Raw genomic sequence first — 22,683 nt, 5'->3', positions numbered from 1 at the left:
GATTACTGTTTTCCCCTGGGAGGGTGGTAGTTCCACTATAAAGTCCATCAATACTACCGCCCAGGGCCTCGTCGCGGTGGGTAGTGGGTGCAAGAGCCCAGGCGGTTTTCCCCCCCTCCGTTTGGCCATGATGCAAGTGGGGCATGAGATCACAATTTCCGACACATCTCTCTTCATCTGTGGCCACCAAAACTGCCTAGTTAACAAGTGCAGTGTTTTCACATAGCCGAAATGCCCCGCTAGGCGGCTGGAGTGGCATTGCGCCAGGACCTCCCCCCTTAGGCTCTTTGGCACATAGATCTTTCCGTTATAATACCAAAGTCCCCCCTCCCCTTTCTCTAGACCCTCGGGCCTCTCCCCCCCTTCTACTTCCGCCTCCCGCACAAATCATTCCTTCTCCTTTGGCTCTGGGGACCCGGTCTTTTTCCCGGATCGGGTGGTGACTCCACCCGCTACTTGGGAGGGGGGAATGAGTGAATCGATCACTTCCTCTCTCTGGCTGTCGTGCTGGGGCATGCGGGAGAGCGCGTCAGCTAAAAAATTCTTAGTGCCGGGGATGTGCTTCAACACAAAGTCAAATTTGGCGAAAAATCCCGCCCATCGAATTTGTTTGGCGGTGAGTTTACGCCGGCCTGTTAGCGCTTCAAGGTTCTTATGGTCTGTCCATATTTCAAAAGGGACCCGGGACCCGGGCCCCCTCCAGCCATGACTGCCAGGTTTTTAGGGCGAATGTGACCGCGAACGCCTCCTTATCCCACACTGACCAGTTCCGCTGCTCGTTCGAGAATTTGCGGGAGATGTACGCGCAGGGCCTTAGCCCACCCTCCTCGTCTTTCTGCATCAATATGGCTCCTACAGCGACATCGGAAGCGTCGCATTGTACCACGAACGGCTTAAGTTCATTGGGGTGGGCTAGCACGGGTTCGCTGGTGAACAGCCGCTTCAGCTCATCGAATGCGCCTTGGCACTCAGGCGACCACTCTAAGCGGGTCCCGGGTTTTTTGGCCTCCTCCCCCTTGGTTTTGAGGAGTTCCGTGAGGGGTAGCATGACCTGGGCGAACCCCTTTATGAATCCGCGGTAAAAATTTGCGAACCCCAGGAAAGATTGTAGTTGCCGTCAGGTTCGGGGTGGCTCCCAGTCTAGCACGACTTGGATTTTGGCTGGGTCCATTGCTAATCCCTCCCCCGACACACGAAACCCTAGGTAATCTAGTTCCGTTTGGTGGAACTCGCACTTGGACAGCTTAGCGTACAGTTTGTTTTGGTACAAGGTGGTTAACACTTTTCTGACTAGCAGTACATGGGACTCCAGGTCTTTGGAATAAATAGAAGAAGAAGAAGATGTCATCCAGGTACACCACCACCCCCTTGTACAGGTACTCTCTTAGCACTTCATTTATAAAGTTCATAAACACCCCCGGTGCCCCTTGGAGCCCAAAAGGCATTACTAGGTACTCGAACTGTCCCATCGGCATGTTGAATGCCATTTTCCACTCGTCCCCCTCCTTGATCCGTACCCTGAAGTAAGCGTCCCAGAGGTCGAGTTTCGTGAACACCTTCCCTTCTGCTACCGTGATAAGTAGGTCTTTTATCAGCGGGATCGGGTAGGCGTTGGACATAGAAATCCCGTTTATCCCGTGAAAATCAGTACAAAGTCTCAGGCTCCCGTCCTTCTTCTTCCAGAACAGGACCGGGGCTGCGTGGGGGGCCGTGGCGGGGCGGATGAACCCCCTCTTTAAGTTTTTGTCTATAAACTTTTTCAGTTCCACCAGACAGGAGCAAAACACCAAAGACATGTCTTCCTTAATTCTCTGCAGGAACCCGCAAAGGGCACACTTCACATTGTTGCCATTGTTCAGGCAATGGAAGGAGGAAGAGGCCCACTCCCTTGCAGCAGGGACAATTGGAGGGGGAGAAGGAAGCCTCTTCAAGAAAGGCTCCCTGTGCTCTGAGTGCCATGGTTGGGACCCCAAGTAGACCAGCTCCAGGAAGTTATACTCCCAGGGACACCAGCAGTGTCACCCAAAGGGGCAAGGGGGAGGCTCAGGAAATACTCAACTCATTGGTGAGATGACTGTGATGTATGGCCAACCCTTCTTCCTCATGGAGGATGTAGACTTTTGCTGGCTGCTGCACCACCTGGCTCTCTGTGCTCTCATGGAAGACCACAAGCCAGTGATTCTTATCCACCATGCATAGCTCTATGGTGGCGCTGGTCAAGACCAAGCTCTCCGGAGCACATCTATTTCACCTCAGACCTTTGGAGCAGCCAGCAGCATGGCTACCTCTCCATCACTGCCCATTAGTGGTATAATGGAAGACCTCACAATCTGAATTGGTGGGGTCAGGCCCCAGGAGAGAACAGTCCTGACACCTGGCTGCAAAGTGGTTCTGCTCCAAACATGGCAGCAAACATTGCCGCGATGACTCAGAGTAGCCTGAGGGAGTAGTTGGGCAGTGGGAACATTATCCATGACTACATAGTCATGTATGCCATTGCCAACATGCTGGCAGCAGCGAGGGCTGTGCACTTCAAGGGCACCGTCTGCCTGGAGTATGCTGTACACCTGGAGTTGAAGGGTGCTCTGGGACTGGGGTACACTGTGAGGCCCATCTGAGATGCTGCCACCCTTGAGCTGCCATCCCTGCTGAAAATCTTCCAGCACCTGACTGCCAGCTTCTTGTACAGCATCAAGTCTACCCATCTGCTGTGCAAGAGGTAGGGGGAGTGGGATGAGCTCATCCAGGACATGCCCACTCACTGGAACTCCATGTGGATTTGGTGGAGCAGAAGAGTATGGTGCAGGATGTTATCCCCTCTGTGACCACCCGGCATAAGGAAGAGGAGCTCAGCATCAGCCCCAACAAACTGAGTGACTCTTGCCATTCCAGAACACCACAAAGTCATTAAGTCAGGCTAAATTGGGATGTCCAAAGTAATATCAAACAGAACCCAAATTCATGTGCCTTATAGTATTGGAATCCTCCCCCCAAAGTCTGTCACATGTTGGTGAAGACTGAACATGCAGATATTTATTTTTACTTTTTACCTTGATTTTTTTTAAAAAAGCTATTACAGCTTTGTATAACAAGAGTAAGAGTGAATAAAAATAAAACAAAAAACAGTAATTTACGATTTGGGGACAGGGCTCAAGTATCAGTTCTCTGGACCTGGTACAAACACACCCCTTCTTTCATTGGTCCCTACAATCTTATGAATCATGAAAGGGAAAAAGACTCTTATTTCTGCAATGACTGAACAGATCATATCATAGCAGTGGGCCTGCCCCCCAGTATGAGTTCTCCTGGGTCCAGGATTCTATGACCCTTTTCACACAAACACACCCATGGTTGAATATATTTAAGGGATGAAAGACAATGAAGAGAAATTATTCTCATTTTTATTTTATATCATAATAAGCACACTACATGACTAGAATTGTTCTTTTACAGGTCCTCAGGAGCAAGATTAAGAGAATGAAGAATTCTATTACTTGAGTGACCTGACATGGCAGTCTATGGTATGTTTGGGGAGGGGAAGTATATTGTTCTTGTCCATCTGATACTTCTGCCAAAGATAAATGGGGGACTTAGTGTACTGGTACTGTCAATCTGTTTCTCTTCGCAGACACTAAATTCACAATTTTAATAAAGGTAAGAAAAGCAATTCATGTCATGGACTTCCTGTAATATATCAATTATGATTTACTACATATAAGCACCAATAGCATAAACATTTAAAATCATCAGTAGGGCTGTAAAAAAAAAGGGGGAAGAAAAATGTTTTAAGATAAATCTGTGTCAGCTGCACAGGCAGCTACTCTGTGTGAGGAGGTTACCAAGTAAAGAAGAGGCTACAGTGACTTTTCAATGAAGTTTTATGAAAAGTACCAGCTTATTTCTGTCATGAACCACTGCAGCAGATTTTCTTTATCTTAATCCCATGATGATCAGCTATAATCTCTGACTAGCAAAATTATTGGAGCTCCTAGAATCCCTCTCCTATATACTTGAAATCATCAGACTGCAGATTCTGGCTACCCACTTAATATTTTATATTTTGTCCTCTGAATATTATTTTACATTCATTATTTAATAGTGATACTTGCAAGACAGGCTCAAAAGAGCCTGAGCCTGCCTCGGCGGGGAGGGCGGGATATAAATAAAATGACTGATTGATTGAAAAGAGACAATAACAGAACACCACTAGTGTTCACATACAGCTCTCGACTCAAAACAGTTCAATATATCATCAGCAACTTATAACCTTTACTGGATAATGACAGTTCTATTTCACAAGTACTGGGGGGGGGGGGGGGCAAACCTTTTCTTGCAAACTTAAACAACCCCCAATCTTAAGCAACTCCTCACCCACAATGATGCAACAACTGGTTTGAACATGGACACTGGTTGCAATAAACCCAGATGCCAACTTTACTGCCCCATACGCTCAGACAAAACAATCACTGGCCCTAACAACATCATCTATACCATCACATTCACTGGCTCATCTTCTAACATTGTATATGCCATTAAATGCCAACAATGCCCTTCAGTTCTCTTCATAGGGCAGACAGGTCAAACCCTACAGCAAATGATAAATGGACACAAATCTGACATTAAGAACCACAAAACTGAGAAACCTTTAGGAAAACATTTCAGCCCCCTGGGTCATTCAATGGGGGAACCTCAAAGTAGTTGTTCTATTGCAAAGGAATTGCAGAAATCGACTTGGAGGCCCCCTTTGTTCCCCTGCAGAGGGAAGCAACTGGCAGAGGGCCCCCCTCATCATCTTCACACCTCCAGTATCCTCTTTGTGTATACTCTCTGTGTATAAGCACTGGCCAAGTCTGGCCTAGAAGTAAGCCATGGTGTGGCCTGGAAATGTACACAAACCAAATATGGAGCAGGGCCAGACAAAATGGTTCCTGGCAGTAATGGGACCCATTCCAGTCCAGCTTTCGCCCAGGCCATGGGACGGAGACTGTCCTAGTCACTCTCACAGATGACTTAAGGCAGCATCTGGATAAGGCGGGTCAGCGCCGCTGATACTTCTTGATCTGTCAGCAGCATTTGACACGGTCGATTACGACCTTATGGCCCACCGCCTCACCGTCGCCAGAGTTCAGGGGGTGGCCTTACAATGATTTTCCTCCTTTCTCCGGGGACGGGGACAAAGGGTGGTGCTTGGCAAGCAGACTTTCTTGCGGCATCCACTTATATGTGCCGCAGGGAGCCATTCTCTTGCCAATATTTAACATCTATATGCGCCCCCTTGCCCAGATTGCCTGAGGTTTTGGCCTGGGTTGCCACCAGTACGCTGATGACACCCAGCTCTATCTGTTGATGAGTGGCCAGCCAGTCGCCGCCCCTGGCCAGTTGTCCAAGGCATTGGGAGTCATGGCTGGGTGCTTACAACAGAGCCGGCTGAAGCTGAATCCACTAAGATGGAGGTCCTGTACCTAAGTCAGGGTGGGGGTGGGTATGGGCATCCAGCTCCCAGCTTTGGACGGTGCCACATTGGTGCTAGCCCAAAAGGTGAGGAGCCTGGGGGTGACCTTGGATGCCTCCCTTTCCATGGAGGCCCAGATCACGATGGTTGCCAGGTCTGCCTTTTGTTATCTTCGGCAGGTCAGGCAGCTAGCACCGTATCTATCCCCCCAGGACCTGGCTACAGTGTTCCATGAAATGGTCACTTCCAGAATAGACTACTGTAACTTGCTCTATGCTGGTTTACCCTTGAGACTGATCCGGAAACTGCAGCGGGTGCAGAATGTGCAGAATGTGGCGGCTCGCCTGTTGACTGCACCACCTTTACTGGTGGGCATTCGGCCGGCGCTCCACAGTCTGCACTGGCTGCCCATCGAGTACCGGATCCACTTCAAGGTTCTAGTGCTCACATTTAAAGCCTTACGTGGCCTGGGACCAACATACCTGCAGAACTGTCTCTTTCCATATATGCCCTGATCAGTGGTCCATTCACACAGTTAAGTACCCTTTTCTCTACATCAGTTCAGGATCATCAGAAAACATTACCTTTCTTACATTCTTGGCAACATTACATCAAGAGACATTAACAGTTCCTGTTTCTACCAGGAAACCCATCCACTTCCACAGATGCAAATATGACAACATCCCGGGAACGCCATTTAGCATTCCCCCAGCACACTATTCCATTCCCATGTAATCCCATCAGTACATCGTTTCAAGAGGCAAATGCATCAGCATGCCCTCAGGTAACATTTTGCCTGTTTCTGGATAGGCATTCTGCCATCACATTGTGTCTTATCTTGAGCACCTAGTGACATCTCATCCCCAAATCTATTTGGGTCCTTCTGTGAGACACTGATCATTTCATAGGCTTTCTCAACTCTTCTTGACAGGTGGCTATCACCCTTCAACTCCCTTCTATATTTCCTCTCAGCCCTCTATTTCTGCCAATGTGGGTGCTTGTTTCCAGTGTGTATTTGAACCTCTGTACATGGGCATTATTTTCTTAATGCAACCTTCTTCTTAGGTTAAATTACATTCTGGTTCATTTTGAGAGTTCTCTAAGGGGGAAAGCCTGGTATACAATTCATGGGGAGATCTCACTGTTGCCCCCTCACACTAGACCAATAGGGTCATCTTTAAGAGCTAATATTCTCCCAAATATTAGGAGACCACCCCTATGGGTAACTACTGGAATGTGAGATTGCTGAATTACAAGTTGTTATAATGCTCAGGACAACAGAACCCTCAGGGCTTAACAGAGGTACACATGTTAAGTAAGGCGTGGCCCTAAGTGCTACTGTATTTAAGTTTAGTTCTCACATCTGTTGCTAACTTTTTTATCATCTGTATGCTAATTTGCTGCTACTCAAAGATCTTACCAACTGTGTTATTCCAATCTTAGCTATACCTATGCATCTTGACTCTAATTAGCCCTTTCTGGTAACTAATCCCCTTGAGGAAATCAATTTCAGTATAGCTAAAGAAGTGTTCATCTATACATTCCCAGTCTCTCAGTTCTCACTTATACTCAAAATTGAATGTTGATAGTCTTGGAGAAGCCACTGGACTCAAACTTAGTTCTCACATGTGTTTGTTACTCTTGCATTTGTATTCTAATTTGATGCCATTCATAGGTCTTGCCAACTGCTTTGAGCCTACCCGAGCCATATTTATTACTCAGTTACTTATGTATCTTGTCTCCAACTAGCCCTTCCTGTCAAGTAACACCTCCCCCCCTCTCTCTACCTATATGTAAGGCTTGAAGAAATCTGTTTAAATGTATCTGAAGAAGTGTGCATGCACATAAAAGCTTATACCCAGAATTAAAATTTGTTGGTCTTTAAAGGTGCCACTGGACTCAAACTTTGTTCTATTGATTCAGACCAGTATGCCCCCCCCCCCGAGAATGAAACATATTTTGTATCTGATATTAACAACTGCTTGTCTTATGCAAGCTATATTGTGACCACAAACCTCAGTTTTTGGCTTGCTTTACTCTCTATTCGTCCATTTTGAGAATATGGGATGAGCTTCTGCTTGCTAGTCACAAGATGCTAAGAACAGAGTTCTTGGCCATTGACAGTTCAAAAGACCAGGAATTAGCAGAGAAAGGGCCACACCTTATCATCATATTTATGGAGGATAATAACAGCTCCAGGAAACATTAATACTTCCCAGTATCTAGTTAGTAAATCATTTATCAAGGGCTCTAGCAGTTAAGAAGAAACTATTGGATTTATATCCCGCCCTCCACTCCGAAGAGTCTCAGAGCAGCTCACAATCTCCTTTACCTTCCTCCCCCACAACAGACACCCTGTGAGGTGGGTGGGGCTGGAGAGAGCTCTCACAGCAGCTGCCCTTTCAACCTCTGCCAGAGCTATGGCTGACCTAAGGCCATTCCAGCAGGTGCAAGTGGAGGAGTGCGGAATCAAACCCAGTTCTTCCAGATAGGAGTCCACATACTTAACCACTACACCAAACTGGCTCTCCAGTTTATTAAGGTATTTAGCCGCAAGGGAATTTTGCCATGTTACCACTCAGTCATAGAAAAGACCAAGCATGTCCCACTAAAAATGTTTTGGTTCAGATGTATGTGATTTGGAAAATTGAATCTCATGCTCAATTCCCAACTCACTGAGGTAACTAAGAATGCCTTAACATTTGATTTGCAAATTGGAAGTCAGTTGTGGGATGTGATCACCTTTCTCCTTCCCTTTTTGAATTGATCTGGTTCTGTCTCCATCATTACTCTATCAACAATTCATTAATCATTAGTATCTGCTAGTCCCTCTATGCCAGAATTCACTTTGTGTGACTGACGGTGGAAGAGAAACAGAGAAACAAAAACAGGCCATTCAGTGGCAGACATTCTACATAACTTGTCCTGTCTTGTGGTATAAGAATGTACCATAGAAGGGATAGACAAAGACTACAGTGGATTTATCCTATGAAGCCCAGAATGCTTAGCTTATTAACTGACCTTATAATCCATGCTCCAGGAAGCATAGGGAAGATGAAACAAGAATTAAACTGTGGTCAATGCAACATATTGACTACACTTCCTATAGAGCAGTGGTCCCCAACCTTTTTGGCACCGGGGACCTGTTTTGTCGGAGATGATTTTTCCATGGACCGGAGCGGGCTCCCCCCTCCGCCCCGCCACCTCTTCGCCCCCCTCTGCAGCAATGCAACACAGCACCCCTCCATTGCCCCCCATAGAGCCTGGGCAGCACACCCACCCCACCCCATTTGCTCCACCTCCCCACATAATCAGAGAGTCCCACCTCAGCCCCACCAGCTGCGATGTGGCATGTAACTTATCCTTCAAAGAATGCGCTGGAGGATGCTTTCCCCCTCTCCTTTCCAGAACTGGAAGGGAGGGGGAGCCAAGGATAAGATGCACGCAGCATTACAGCCGGTTGGGCCAAGGTGCACTCTGATCACGCCAGGGGTGGGGGTGGGAAAGGCAGAGTGGAAGGGATGGAATGGGAAGGGAAGGGAGGGGTGTTGGGGGGCAGCAGCAGGCAAGGCAGGCAAACTAGTGTGGCCCGATTGCCAACAGTCTGGTACCGGTCCGTGGACAAGGGGTTGGGGACCCCTGCTATAGAGCACCAGTGAAAGAGCATGTACCCTAGACAAGAGAATGCAGCAAGGGAATATGAAACAGATTTGTCATCAAGTAATATATAATCATCTTATCAAGAACTCTTTTTTGTCCAGCTATAAAACATCCATTTTTCATCCAATTTTGAATGTTTGAACAACCAATTCCATGGTCCAAACGCAAATGTTGTTGTATTGAAATACTGACACATTTTATTACTTCTTCTTCTACCCTTCCAAATAAACAAACAAATAGGTGTCCAATTACAATTTCTCTATGGCCGTTTTCCCACTCACGTTTTACTGGCGCCACGACCATCCTGACGCCGGCGAATCTGCCTGGATTTCGCAACAGAAGCGCCGGCGCTCCCAGAAGCGCCGGCGCTTTCCGTCGCTAAGCCAGCGCAAACGTTTTCCTGCATCTTTGCGATTTCCGTTTGCGCTGGCTTAGCGACGGAAGTAGCCGGCGCTTCTGGGAGCGCCGGAGCTTCTGATGCGAAATCCAGGCAGATTCGCCGGCGTCAGGATGGTCGTGGCGCCAGTAAAACGTGAGTGGGAAAACGGCCTATAAAAATGAAATAAAACCGTTTAGGTGTTGTGAATTAATATCAGCTTCTTGTTTGCCACAATCAGATATATACCTAGAAAGGGTCTTCCAGTTCCTCAGCATCTTAGGCTGGGTCCAAATATATCTGTATACATTTAAACAACTGGGGGGACAGACAGAGAAACAAAGAAAAGGAAAAGGGGCTGCTCAGCCAAGAAAAAAAAGGGAAGGCAGGAAAAATCATAAAAAGCAACACATCCTTCTAAGGATTCTATAATGATTTTGCCGTAACTCTAAAGTCCTCAGTTTGTGAATAGGCAGTCATATTATCCTTTTATTAATCCTGGAAATCAAACTGCTTTGAAATTAGCATTTTGTGCAACAAACCACATCCATACTCAACTGCTTGAATTCCAGTATCACAAATACATTGAGATTATAATGACAAAGAAATGCTTGATGCTATGCATGAACTAAATGCCTTGCAGTTCTTTTTGTCTGTTTTTTAAACTTTTTTGGTTTGTAGTTCTTGGTTTACAAATTTATCTTTTATGTAACTGCATTTTGTTTCTCTGAAAATAACTGCAACAAGATGCATGATACGGTAAGTCCTGCACTGTGTACGTGCGTGAGCTGAAGGATGTGTGGCTCTGAGAAGCAGGACTGTAAGGAGCTGGAGCATCAACAGCATATTTTACTTTATTATTATTGTTATTATTATTATTAATTTTTAATCCAACAGTATTACATTTAAAAATCAAACAGAAAACCAATGGAAACATAAATAGATACCTTGCTATATCTAATGTAAAACAGCATTTTTTACTGATCAGGGTGTGTGTTCAGAAAGGGAAAGGAGGATTCCCTGTTGCCAAGGTCGGGCTTAGCAATTATGTAAACTGTTTGCAGCCTCAGTCCCAAGGGGAAGATGAGGGGGAGGAGGCCAAAGGGCAAAAGAAGGGTTTTCTTATTCCCTGAGGCCCCTCTTAACTCTTTTACAACCCAGGTTTGAATAACACACACACAGCCTGGCCTAGAATAAATTGGCCACAGCTTTATTGATTACAATTCGAAGAGTATACATTATCACACTGATTTATTGTATTTAGCTGTTACTTGTGTCCTTTAAAATGTTTTTAACAACAACAACAACATCATCATCATCATCCTGGCCGGGTCACGGGACGGAGACGGTCCTGGTCGCCTTGGTGGATGACCTCCAGTGGCAACTGGATCGAGGCGGTGTGGCAGTGCTGATGTTATTAGATTTGTCGGCTGCATTTGATACAGTCGACCATCAGTTGCTGATCCGCCGCCTCACCGACATAGGGGTAGAGGGGCTGGCCTTACAATGGCTTTCCTCCTACCTCATGGGTCGGGGACAGAGGGTGGCGATTGGGAGTGAGCGATCCCAGAGGCGCACACTAGACTGTGGGGTGCCCCAGGGAGCAGTTCTCTCCCCGATGTTATTCAACATCTATATGCGCCCCCTCGCCCAGATTGCCCGGAGATTTGGGCTGGGTTGCCATCAATATGCAGATGACACCCAGCTCTATCTACTAATGGACGGACGGCCCGCCTCCGCCCCGGGGAACCTGGACCGGGCTTTGCAGGCTGTTGCAACGTGGCTTAGACTGAGCGGGCTGAAGTTGAACCCAGCAAAGACAGAGTTTCTCCATGTGGGTCGTGGCACTCTGGGGAAGGAAATATCTCTCCCGGCCTTTGACGGGGCACCTCTGAAGACGGCGCAACGGGTAAAGAGCCTGGGTGTTTTACTGGAGCCTTCATTATCAATGGAGGCCCAGATAACAGCCACTGCCAAGTCAGCATTTTTTCATCTGAGGCGGGCGAGGCAGTTGGCCCCTTTCCTAGAGCGGCAGGACCTAGCAATGGTGATCCATGCGATGGACACCTCAAGACTGGACTACTGTAACGCTCTCTACATGGGGCTGCCTCTGTACCGGACCCGGGAACTGCAGCTAGTGCAGAATGCGGCAGCCAGGCTGCTACTTGGTCTCCCAAGACGGGAGCATATACGGCCGGGGCTACACGGACTGCACTGGCTGCCGATTGTATACTGGATCCAGTACAAAGTGCTGGTCATAACCTTTAAAGCCCTATATGGCTAAGGACCGACCTACCTGAGGGACCGTCTCTCCCCATATGAGCCCCAGAGAGCACTGAGGTCAGTAGGCAAAAACAGACTGAATATCCCTGGGCCAAAAGAAGTTAAATTTCAAAGCACCCGCACTCGGGCCTTTTCAGCCGTGGCCCCACAACTCTGGAACCAGCTCCCAGAGGAGGTGCGGGCCCTGCGGAGCTTAGACCAGTTTCGCAGGGCCTGCAAGACCGCCCTCTTCAAACAGGCATTAACCAATGACTGAGCTAATGTTTACTGCTAAATTAATAATGTTTACCGCCAATGTTAGTTTTAGGAATGTTTTGATTATTGATTGATTGGTTTTAATGTGAACTTAATGTTTTATTATTGTACTGTTTCACTTTTAAATGTTGTTAGCCGCCCTGAGCCTGCTCCGGCGGGGGAGGGCGGGATACAAATAAAATTTTACATTACATTACATTATTATTATTTTGCTGGATCCACAAGGATGACCATCTCTAAGTTTCACCTGAGCATGAAGGCAGCCCCCAGCAGCTGCAGAGCAGGGCATGCTCCTTGAATTTCTAACCCTAAGATTCCTTAAGGGGACCCCCATATTCAGGAAGGTGGGCACACAGACTGGCTTTCCTGAGAACAGATCTGTCCCTATGCTGATACCAACACAAAAGTCAGGCCTCTTGCTGCCCAGCTCCCACCAACGCTCCTACAGGTGTAGCCAAGCCCTTAGGCCATTCTTAGATCATATAGCCAGAAAGGCATCCAAATGCAGCAAAATATCCAGATGACAGATCCTACAGCCCCTCATGGACAATGCTGTTGACCAGCCTGCTGGTCAAGTTTTCTCCTTGCCAGGTTAACTGGTTCTAGGCCTATTAATCCCCAGGTCCCAGCAGGGGATCCCCCAGCTGGCTGGTGTGGGGGGAGGGAAGCTCCATCCCAACAGCCAGGATGTGACTTTAGATCTCCGCAGGTTAACAAACTCCTTATGGTTTTAGAATGTGTGTGTGCCTTTAAGTTTGAGCAGGAAATGAAAACCGCATCAGGAGGGGCCCGCAGCAGAGCCATGTGTGAGTGAGTGACAGCACAGTCTTGTTTTGCTTTTGTTTCAGATGTCTATTTATAGAAACCAGAGCCAAAGAGAGAAAGAGAGAGAGCAGTCTGTTTGTTTTGCATTGTTCCAGATGTTTTTGTATAAGAACCTGTTTAAGGGATGGAAGAAAATTCCACCTCTCTCTCTTTTCATTTGCATGTGCTAGTCTGAAGAAATTGGTGGAAATACAACAGCTCCTGTGAATAAAGCCCCAGTCAGATCACAAAAGTGTGTGCTTGCAAACTCTCTTCATTTTGTCTGCTTTGTTAGTGTGTGTGTCACGGCTGGGGCCAGGTCAGGCAAAGTCCAGAGGCAGTCCGAGGTCTGTAGCCAGCAAGCAGGAGTGTCCGAGGTGCCAAATACAAATCACTGTGCAAGTATCGCAGGTCCGAGGTCCAGAAGCCGAAGTCAGGGAGTCCAGAAGTCAAAAGCCAAAGTCAGGGAGTCAGGAACCAAAGTCAAGCCGGAGTGGATGCTAGAACATCGGGGAGATGACTAGTTGCTTCCACAAAGCCTCCTCCCAAAGCCCACAGCTATATAGCCCTCTGCTGGCTGTGGCCCATTTGGGCTAATTGCTGGCTCTGGGAGGCAGCCAGGATCCTGTTACAACTCAAGCATCCTTGCTCTTAGGAGGGCCAGAATCCTCTCAAAACTCAGGACTCAGGGAGCGTCTTGCTTGTGAGCGTGCCGCCCTCCTCCGATCCCTGAGGTCCTGACGGAGGCGGTCACGCACACGAGCCACCCGAGAGGGCGAGGCAGGGGGGCTGGGATCTTCTTCAGCAGGAGGCAGGGGTACTGGTGCAGGTGGCAGGGGTACAGTTTCCTTGGCAGACTCATCTTCCTCTGCAGGGTCCCCAGCACCCATGACAGTGTGTTTGCTTTCATTTACTGGAATTGCAGCTGCTGGTGTCAAGTCGACGGATTCAAGAATGAGTCAAAGTTGATACTAAGTCTTCATTTATTGATAACCGGTACTCTGGCGCAAGCCTCTAGCTTGCTAAGAATGAAACCAATACACTGATACATGGGTTTTAAGATACACTTCAAAAACATTCCTATGGGGGGGGGGCTTTACAGGAGGAAACATTCACACCCAACTACTAGATACTTTCTCGGCCGATGGCTAGCAAATGCCCTTGAATTGTTATGCAAGGCTTCCTCCCACCTCAGGCCCTGAGAAGGCGCCGACTAGTTTCCTTCACACCAGTTACAAATCAAAATACGAAAAAGGGGGAAGGGAAGCAACTAAGGTAGAACATTAGCGGCAGTGGATCCATTATGATTTTAACAGGGCCTATTGCTTAGGCCGTGATCCCAAGTCTTAAGTCGTTATTAGTCAATCTTGACAGCTGGGGGATGACGAAATGAAGACTATTCTGGAGAACTGCATTGCTGTAGTTTTATTTCTTTAATTTAGCATATGGGAAAGTCTTCTGGCTCCACCCCCAAAGTTACCAGGTATTTTCTGAGCTGGACCTGGCAACCCTAACTGATTCTAGGCAGAGGGCTCTCAGACCTGTTGGGTTCCCCAATCATACATGCCCAGTTGCAATGCCAACATCATACTTCTTTGTATTGCCTCCCTGGAACTGAATAAGGCTGTGCTAACAATCAACCACCAGTGCACAATGCTGTGCCCAAGAATTCATATCCATTTGTGCTGTTCCTCTGGACTGAATAGGGATACCTTGTTTGTTTTGGCCCTCTGTTGGATTTCCTTGTCACATTTTTACACCAGGACAGCTGAACTAGCTAAGGATATTGAACTTTTTGGCCATTCTAGGAAGGTGTTCTGTGTGGGGGAAGACAAACTGAGAACAATTATGAGTTTGCCCATAGTGGAAATTTACAGTTGTTAGAATTCATAATCCTAATGCTCAAGTAGGTGAAGTGGGACCAACGGGAAATGTTATAGGTTCTGAGGAATGCAATCAGACAAAAACGCAGTTTACAACTGAAATTTCATCCTAATGTTTACCTTAGGCATAGATAAGTTCACTTATCTCTCTGTACTATATAAAGCACTGTATACTTTATATAGTGTTAAATAATGATCATTAAAAAAAATCCTATGTACTGCAGTGGAATATAGAATCATAGAACCGAAGTTTTAGTTCACCTTCCTTTTTGTCTTTGAGAGCATGCATATGGAACACAGATCTTCTAGAAACGCTTACACTCTATAAAAGAAGTGCAAGTAATTTGGATATTCAACTCTAGAAAATTCTTAAATCAAACATAATTGTTGGCAATACTCTTTTAATTTCAGTGAATCGATTTTTTGTAAGTGCTGCTGATAGTAGCTGCTACAACAGCACTCATTACTGCCAATACAGAATTCATTATAATAGTATATAGATTTGAAATGTGTGGGATCGAATTAGCCATTTAAAAATATCAGTGTGATATAGGGATAACAAGGCAGTGAGAAACCTGTCACCTAAGACTGATAGTTTGACAGTGTGTGTCAAATGGGAACAGTCAGAAAGTCAAAAAACAAACTCCTTGCACAATGGAGGGCATTAGAGAATTGGAACATAGCTAAAGGCCATGTGGAAGTGGAAACAGGATTCTAATGCACATCCTTAAATTGGCTGGAGAATTGTGTGTGTGGATGACTACAACATATGTAATTCCCCAGTGTGATCCATTAGAGTAGTGCCTGGCAGACCTATGAACAACTAGAGATAGTATTTGGGAATAGGCTGGATACTGTCTTTTGTGCAACTCTTTAAACCATTAAATATGATTGCAGTTGGACTGGGGCAGGGCTTTTTTTGAGCAGGAACACACAGGAACGCAGTTCCGGCTGGTTTGGCATCAGGTGGTTTGGCCTAATATGCAAATTAGTTCCTGCTGGGCTTTGTCTACAAAAAAACCCCTGTGTGAAACAATGGTGATGTCAGTGTGCATGGCCTAATATGCAAATGAGTTCCTGCTTGATTTTTCCTACAAACAAAGCCCTGGACACGGGTGTATGACAATAAGCCGCCTTCTTGGTGGACACATACCACAGTATTTCTGAAAATGCAGCCTGGACTTTCTGTTGGTTCAAAATGTGATTAGTGGACAGTATTCATTAGTTATATGTAGGCAAAGCCATTAAAACCACCTTTTATCTGTACATCAAAGAGACATCTAGAAAGGTTTTCAGGACTAAACACAAGGCAAAGGACCATCTACCCTTGATCATCAAATGCGGTTTTAAAATTTTGCAGGCCCTTTGAAGGGTTTCTGGTTGTGTGTGATTTAAATGGCTACTTATCTGATGGAAAAGACTTTGTATCAATAGGAAAATGACCTTTTAACTCCTGATAAGTCTGCCTTGCCACTGTGGAGTTTATAGTCAATGAGGGCAAAATTTACAGACCCTCTTCTATAACAGAAATGCACTGAACAAGAATTATGGAAGATGTGATTGTCTTCTTTTCACCTCTTTTTTGTTGCATATTTCACTCAAACGAAATTGCTCAGAAGGAGTTTACATTGTGACAGATTGCACTGTGACATTATGGTAATATTAACAAAACCCATATGCTGTTTGCTGTTATATTCTGGAGATAACAAATCTGCTAATTCCACTGTGGATAGCAGAAGAGCAACCAAGTAGCTGTCTGCAGATGCCTCATTAAGCAGAAAATAAAGTCTTAAAGAGTAGGGAAGAACTTTCCCTTTGTGATTTTCCTGGACAATATTTACAAGACTAGAGTTCAGTAATGATTAAGGAACTTATTAATTTTACACTTTAATGCCTCCATGTGAGAAAAACAACATAAAAGAGTCATCAACAGTGTTTGTAGCAGCTCTCTATAGTTGAATCCAGCAATAGGCACATCAATTGAAGTTATTGATGAACCACAAGTGAGAGAAACCGGACTCTAGTTACAATATTTCAGGCTGTCCCCCCAAAAAAGAAAAATATGTCAAACAAAGCATGCATGCAGGCACACACATACAGAAGCAAACAAATTTGTCAGGTAGATTACTCTAAAAGAGAGTTACTGTGACAAAATTACCCAGAGGTCTTTATGCCGGAGAAGTGAGGGACCAAGGCTTGGTGATAGAGCATTGACTTTGCATGCAGGTTCATCCAAGTTCTGACAGCAGAAAGCCCCCCAAATTCAATTCCTGGCATCTTCAGCTAAAAGGAGCAAGTAGAAGGTGGTGTGGAAGGGCCACTACATGAGGGAAGTGCCGCCAGTCAGGACACATAGTTCTGATTCTGAGAGACCAATGGTCTGAATCAGTCTAAAGTGACTGCATATATTCATACCAGTAGGGATTTAAACCTGTATCTCCCCAGTCCTAGTCTGGCACTCCAGTCATTCCACTACTCCACTCCACTACTCTACTATATCTCTTCATTGAGTAATATCTGTCAACTCGTCATTGAACCCGCATGCTTGACAGTGGCCCTCAATTCCACCTTTGCTGGTATAGTTTTGAGCCAATGGAAACATAAAGAAGCTAGGAAAGCTAACAGTCCTCATTACTGTCTTCCTTTTATTTAATAGCTTAGTGTTACACTTTTACAAAGGTGTTGAAGACAAGAATTTCTAGAAACACTTATTTTTCTCTTAATTCAAAGATTCACTTGTACAATTATGAGACCAATATGCTATTAACTTTTCTATTGTACCCAAGGTTTCCATTCTAGTTTGAATTTGTAATAGTTACCAGTCCAGATGTGATCTTTTTTAAAAAAATAAAGAGTAAGAAACTGGTTTCATTTTTTTGAAAAATTGGTCGTTTCAGTTTGTTGGTATGCTGAAAGAATGAACTAACCTTAATAACAATATAGATTTATAATTTACATATAAATATATTGATCATGTGTATTCATTTAAACAATAAAAAAGCAAATAGGTAAGGTCTCGGGCTCACACACTGTGAAGTACTTACAAATGACTTGCTGATTCTTCTCTTTCCCATTAACACAGTGCTCAGTTCAGAAAATGAACTTTTCTGTTCCTGGCTTCAGCCTCCTTCCTGCACCATTCTCCTATAGAGCAGCCATCCCTGGTGTGTTCTATTTGGTCCACAGTGAATTTTCCCCCTTCAGATTGTTTCAGGTCAGGAAAACATCATGGGGAGAAGGGTGCTGTTCTATATGTATTCCAGTCACCATTGAAATCACAAACAGGAACTGAGGAAAACCTGCAAATCAAGCATGACTGTTAGTAGGGGTTTTTTTGTAGAAAAAGCCAATGCCGGTGTTTTTAACAATCTGGAGAAAAAGTATTATGCCCCTTTAGTACAGTCTTAATGTGTTGAAGGTCAGGTGAAGCTTTTCATGACTTGGAAATAAATATCATCACTTGACAAATAATATCTCATTAAGTCTCTTTTAACAGCAGTAGGACTTCTTTGCTTCTGGTTGTTAACAACTTTAGGCCAGGGTCCCCAGCCTGTCTCCTTCCTAACAGTCAGGGCTTTTTTTGAGCAGGAATGCACAGGAACGCAGTTCTGACTGGCTTGGTGTTGGGGTGTGTGGCCTAATATGCAAATGAATTCCTGCTGGCAAAGCAAGCTCTCCTCCCCCCCATTCCTCCCCAATGGAGAAAATAGAGGCTTTGCTTTGTAGCTTCTGTGCAATTGAGAAAGTCTTGCAAAGGAAGCTGTTATGCAAAAGGAAGCAAGAGAGAGGGAGAAGGAAGCAGATGACAGCCAAGTGCTTAGGGGCCTGATAGGAGCCCTCCGAGAGCCTGATTCGGCCCCCAGGCCACATGCTTGACACCCCTGGATTGTAGAACCAAGCTTCTGCAAGCTACGCATACCAGGCACATAGAGAACCTCACCCTGCTGCCTGCTCCTCTATAATTCTTTCCAAGGCAACATTGCTTTCCTGAAGACAGAGCTCTTGCTATGGAAGTATGAGCTCTGTAAAGAAGTGCAGAGACCACAGACAAACAGATATGACTAGAGCAAACTGTGGGTGGAAGAGGCTGGCAAAAACATGGAACCACAGCCAAGCACCTCTGCCTCAAAGAGCCCATCTAGGGAGAAGCCCCACAACTAGTTGTTAGTAGTGAACTGGGAGGTCAGAAGTGGTGGGGATACAATGGCATGCAATGGCAGAGGATTTTTGCATGCAATGGCAGAGAATCTTGGCAGATACAATGATGAGGGAGTACCTCATCAAATTTCCTGAGACCACTGGAGCCAGTTCCTTGGAATACTGGCCATGCTAGGTTGACATCTGGTCCAACCTCTCTTGCTTGGCCATGAGACCCGTCTACCTAACACCCAAACCCCAGCAGTAGAGAGTTCACAATCAGGAGGGTATAAAATGTGAATCTTTACTCAGCCAAGGTACCCAGTAGCTAACCCCTCTGCTAGTGTGAACAGAGGGACAGGATGTCAAACTCTAGCAGGGGAGTGTTGTTCATATTCTGGAGGGAGTAAATTAATGTGCTCTGCTAATCTGCTTTTAACAAAGTCCCTTCCTCTTGATGTAACTGCCAACAGGTGACAGAGGAGAGATGACAGAAGTGAGCATATGTATAACACTCTGATTCCATGCAACAGAATGGGATGTTGGGACCTTTGCGACTGGCAGCCCTGCTAAGCTTTGGAGGGCTCCTATTGGTATTTCCAAGGTTGGAGAATCTCACCCCTTTCCAATTGCCTTGGAGTTTTGTAAACCAGGAGTCCCCAACCCCTGGTCCACGGACCGGTTCGGGTCCGTGGCCTGTTAGCAACCAGGCTGTGAGTCTTATAATTATTTCATTATATATTACAATATAATAATAGAAATAAAGTACACAATTGTATCATCCCCAAACCATCCCCTCCCCCCTCCCCGGGTCCATGGAAAAATTGTCTTCTGCAAAACCGGTCCCTGGTGCCAAAAAGGTTGGAGACTACTGTTGTAAACTATTTAATTGAATAGCAACAGTCTGCCTGGAAATGTGTCCATTAACGAACCACCATGAACCTCACTGAAATTCATGAAAGGGTCATGCCAGGTGCCCTTCCACAAACATTTGTTCGTGGTTCATAAAGTGATGTTTTTGGAAGAGCACTCAGCATAACTTCATGAATTTTGGTGCTGTTTGTGGTGGTTCTCGGCAGTTCATTAATAGACAAAATTAAATTGAGATTAAAAGCACAGCTGCATGGAGAAGGAGCTGTTTCCTCCATATATCAAATTAAGCGTTTGGATTTTTTTTTTTTTAATACACAGAATTTGTTTCCTCCAGAAAGCAGGGCAAAGTAGCATGTTCTCCTCATAGGACTAAAAGGAAGTACTTCTTCACCCAAAGGGTGATTAACATGTGGAATTCACTGCCACAGGAGGTGGTGGCGGCCACAAGTATAGCCACCTTCAAGAAGGGTTTAGATAAATATATGGAGCACAGGTCCATCAGTGGCTATTAGCCACAGTGTATGTGTGTATATAAAATTTTTTGCCACTGTGTGACACAGAGTGTTGGACTTGATGGGCCGTTGGCCTGATCCAACATGGCTTCTCTTATGTTCTTATGACTGTAAGATCAGCTTTAGATTTGCATAAGACATGTCTGGTAGATTTTTGAGGTCTCTGCTTTGAATAGCCTTTCCATACCATATCACAATCTGTTTTTAAAACTCTTGACTGTTTCAAAAGTATTTGGCCATCTTACAAAGGTGAGTTCTGTTCTATTGACATAAACCAGTTTGAGCACCCAGAATTAGACTGCGGATCCTGTGATCTGTAACAGAATTGTTCTGTGCTACAATTGTGAGGGCGGGCAGCAGCTATACCTTATTTTCTGTTCATTATGAACAGTGTATCAAAGACCTTTTCACATATAGTCCTAAGCAGTATGTGTTTGTGTGTGTACATATTTTCACAGCTGATTTGGAAAGACTTCTGTATGTTAAGCTCTCTTGTGAGATTTGTTTAGCAGATATATGTCCTCATTCAGACTTTTCTGACACTTCTCTTTGATTAGCTCAATTCCTATTACTTCGATTGTATTCTACAAGGCATCACAACATCTACTGAGAACCATGAGGGAATATACTTAAAGTGGCAAGAATGCAATTGGTTGTCAAATATCACATCAAAGGAATTGTTTGCAAGTGTAATTTCTTCCTTGGGTTATTTTTATATTTATGACTTGATTGATTGATCAGTATATTTTACTCCTTTACTTGGTATAGAGAGCAGCTTCCATGAACTGGACAGGAATTTATACGCATGCTTTATTGATATGATGCATCTTCCATGTTGGCAGGTGCATTCATATCTCAATAACCTCTTGACAGCTTGGTTTGTAGACAATCTTAATACATGATCCTTGAGGTAGGGTTGTTCACATCTCATCAATTCAGTGACTCTTACATACTGCTGTTTTTCTCATGAGCTAAAAAACACAACTTTAGTAGAACATTATTTATTTCTTGCAACATTTTCAATAAATAACCTAGTGGGTAACCTACCATAGAATAAAATCCTTTATGAAATGGTGCGATGCTGCAGGTTTTCCTATTTAAAATTTTTAGGGTGGGGGAAAGAGGGCTCTCACTGAGCTTGGCTTTTCTTAATTTTCAGAGGTAAAAAAAGTATAGAAAAAGTCTTCTTCCTGAGAATTCTTTGATAAAACTTGAAACAAAACTATATTCATTGTGAGGTGAGTTGATGAAGCTCACACATTACTTCATGCAAATATGTCACTTGATTCCTCTGTTCTTTGTCACAGTACAGTGGATGTGGGAGCTGACAATGTTGAAATGTGTGAGGGGACATGGATGTTCTTTAATAATGAAAATTCCACTGAGAACTTTCTAACACGGTTAGACAGCCTTGGCAATTAGTGAAGGCAGCATTCTGGTTGTCATAGAATCATAGCGTTGGAAGGGATCTCCAGGGTCATCTAGTCCAACCCCTCCCTGCACAATGCAGGAAAATCAGAAGTACCTCCCCCTGCCCTCCTTCTCATGATCTGCCTAAGTTCACAGAATCAGCATCACTGTCACAAATCATTGCTCTAAGGGATGAAAACCATTTATCCAGTCAGAGCTCAGTGCATGCTCATAGGTCATAGGTGATGCTTATGTTAATATATTGGAGGCTGTTCAGTCCATGTATTGAAAAGCCTGCAGTTTTGATGACTGACATAGCAAGGAAGCTTTACAATATGGAAATCATATTGATATTGTGGGTATTTTGTGCTGTTCAAGAGCCTCTTCTGCTGGTGGAAGGTGCCTTACACCACTATTAGCAGGGAAGATCTGTAGGGCTATGATCACTCATGCTAAATAATGCACTTTCAATCCACTTACAAAGCACTTTCCAACTGGATTTTGTCAATTCATACATTAGAACCCAGTTGGAAAGTGCATTGGAAGTGGATTGAAAGAGCATTATTTAGGGTGAGTGAGTTGAATAATTTGGAGATTAAGTTGTGATTTCATCCCTGGGTCCCAAAAATGCACCATATTAGTCCAATAACAACCTTTATTAGTATTTTGTTTGTATTTTTAAGGTGGTTCCTACAGGAAGCCTCAGTGCTTGTATTGGAGGTGTTTTGGCCAGCGATAAATTTGAAGATTTTGCACCTGCTTTGAGTGAAGGAAGCTGGCTTACTCCTTTATCATATACAGCTCAACAAGACAAGGACTTTTATAATACTGATGAAGTGTAACACGAAACCCATTCATTGTAACTAGTTATATGTTGTACCACTAAAATCACTATGGGCTCTGTTGAAATTGATTTAAATGTCTCCTATGGTTGTTATTGTAGATTTTTGTATCAAAGACACTTGTCAATCCAAAAGTAGTTTTATATTTTAAAAGTATGTATATCGTTAAGTAATTATATATATATATTAAAAAGTA

Source organism: Heteronotia binoei, chromosome 16 (assembly GCF_032191835.1).
Source record: "Heteronotia binoei isolate CCM8104 ecotype False Entrance Well chromosome 16, APGP_CSIRO_Hbin_v1, whole genome shotgun sequence".
Taxonomy (NCBI): domain Eukaryota; kingdom Metazoa; phylum Chordata; class Lepidosauria; order Squamata; family Gekkonidae; genus Heteronotia; species Heteronotia binoei.
The sequence above is the reverse complement of the archived record's forward strand: the minus strand, read 5'-3'. Positions refer to the sequence as shown.